Source organism: Erinaceus europaeus, chromosome 16, assembly GCF_950295315.1.
Source record: "Erinaceus europaeus chromosome 16, mEriEur2.1, whole genome shotgun sequence".
Classification (NCBI taxonomy): domain Eukaryota; kingdom Metazoa; phylum Chordata; class Mammalia; order Eulipotyphla; family Erinaceidae; genus Erinaceus; species Erinaceus europaeus.
In genome coordinates this window covers 85,171,655-85,174,411 of record NC_080177.1, presented here as the reverse complement: position 1 = coordinate 85,174,411, position 2,757 = coordinate 85,171,655, and positions in this window count along the sequence as shown.

Below are 2,757 nucleotides of genomic sequence, written 5' to 3'. Positions count from 1 at the left end.
GGCTTATGGCTTGAACTTGGGTGTCTGGAGCCTCAGGCATGAGAGTTTCTTTGCATAACCATTATGCTATCTACCGCCACCTGAGAAAACCTTCTTATGCTATATGTCAGACAAAAGGCACATAACTGAAATATGGGAATATGGGAGTGAGGAGGAGGATTTGAAGTCCTGGAAGATGATGATGGAAAAGAAACTCATCTGGGGAGTTGGGGGGGGGGAGAGAGCGTTTTGCAGACACCTATCATGGTGTGATGAGAAAAATGTACCCACGTGCCGACAACCATACCATGAACATTAACTTCCCAATTATCCTCCCAATAATAGAGAGAGAGAGAGAGAGAGAGAGAGAGAGAGAGAGAGAGGGAAAGGAAAAATGTGGGAAATATGGGAAAAAGGCACATAACCGAAATAAAAGCCCACCAAACTCAACAGTAAAGAAACAACCTCAGGGGCCAGGTACTTGTGCACCTGACTGAGTGCATATGTTACAGTGTGAAGAGAACTGGCTTCAAGCCCCTGGACCCCACCTGAAGGGGGAAGCTTTGCTAGTCATGCAGCAGGGCTGCAGATGTCTCTTTGTCTCTTTCTGCATTCCTCTTCTCTCTTGATAAATATAATAAAAATTAAGATAAAAGAAATAACCTCATGCAAAAGTTGGGAGAAGATCTAAATACAGTTTTCACCAAAGAAGAGATCCAAAGGTTCAATAGACATATGAAAAAATGCCCCTTATCATTGATTATCAGGGAGATGCAAGTAATGATGAGATAGATTCACTCGTGTGAGAATGTCACACATCAGAAAAAATGATAACAATCCATGTTGAAAAGGTAGCAGAGGTAAACGAATCCATTTACACTGCTGGTGGGAATGTCAGTGGGTCCAGCCCCTGTGGAGAGCAGTCTGGAGACTCTCAGAAGCTAGAAGTAGACCTGCCCTGTGAACCTGCAATTCCTCTCGTGCGGATAGAGCCTCAGGAACCAAACACACATCCAAAAAGATCTGTGTGCACCTGTGTTCATAGCAGCACACTGTGTAATAGCCGAAACCTGAAAGCAACCCAGGTGTCCAACAACAGACGAGTGGCTGAGCAAGTTGTGGTATGTATACACAGTGGAATACTACTCAGCTATGAAGAATGTTAAAACTGCCTTCATCAATACTTCTTGAGTGGAGCTTGAAGGAACTGTATTGAGTGAGATAAGCCAGAAAAAGAAAGGAGAATACCAGATAATCTCACTTCTGGGCAGAAGTTAAGAACCAAGAACATTCATCGGGAACACAAAGTTAAACTTGGACTGGTTTTCCCTCCTGCACCAAACAAGGGTTTAGGAGAAGGACAGGGATAGGGGTGGAGTGAGGAGGAGGATTTGAGGTCCTGTAATATGATTATGGAAAAGAAACTCATCTGGGGAGTTGGGGGGGGGGAGAGCGTTTTGCAGACACCTATCATGGTATGATGAGAAAAATGTACCCACGTGCCGCCGACAACCATACCATGAACATTAACTTCCCAATTATCCTCCCAATAATATATATATGTATGCATATATATATGTATGTATGTGTGTATATATATATATATATATATATACATATATACATATATACATATATATATATATATATATATATATATATATAGAGAGAGAGAGAGAGAGAGAGAGAGAGAGGGAAAATGTTATTGGAGATTAGGAAAAAAAGTTTACTGTTATGTCATAAAAGAAGCCTGAGCACCATTATTGCTTGTGATAAAATGGAAGATGAACAAAACAACATACTTAATGAACTGGACATATAACTAAAGAGATTCCCAGTCAAAATGTTGAACATGCCACCTGGCTTCTTCTATTTGCCTGTAATAAAATGAGAAGGCAGAAGATTATTTTATGAACAAATGGTTAGAAATAAAATCAGCCGATATTTGCTAGTTTTGAAATGAAACTTTCTCATTTCCTGCTTCTCCAGATGGCAGACAATTTCCAAATTTAGAAATAGCTTTCTGGCAAAGATCAAATCCGGGCACTGCGAGTAAAATAGCCTAGAGAGAGAGAGAGAGAGTGAGAGAGAGCGAGCCAAGCAAGTGTGACTGTCAGATCCTTTGTGAAAGGACATCAACTGGTGCTGCGGACTCCTACAGGCAAAGCCCTCCTCACAGACGTTCAGGACGCACTATGTGGGTCATAGCAATTAGACACCAGGGCGTCTAAGAAAGCTGCTCTGTCAATATTTTCTTTTATGTATTTTACGGTTTCCGGTCTAACGTCAAGACTTTGATCCATTTTGAATTGATTTTGTGCACAGGAAGATAGGGTGGTCCTGTTCAGTGCTTCTGTGTGTTGCCAGTGCTACTCATCAGAAAAGCTTCTGCGTTGTCTATTTAGTGTTCTGGGCCCCTTGGTCATGAATTCACTGGCCATATGTCTAAGGGCTTATTTCTAGGAAAGGACTAATGTTCTATTCCATTGATGTGTTTGTCTGTTTTTGCTTTAGTACCACAAAGTTTGAATTACAACAGGTCTTAAAAAAGTAGAATTTCAAAAGTGGAATTTGAAACAGGTCTTAAAATAGTAGAATTTCAAAGTAGAATTTGAAATCAGGAAGCACAGTGCCTCCATGCTTCTTCTTATTTCTTTGCATTTCTCTGATGCTTTTCTGGCTATGTATAAGCTTGCATAGTATTTGTGCTATTCAATTAAATTCCACTGGAAAGTGAGGGGGCTCCATTCAGTCTGTATATTACTCTGGTTAGGATGG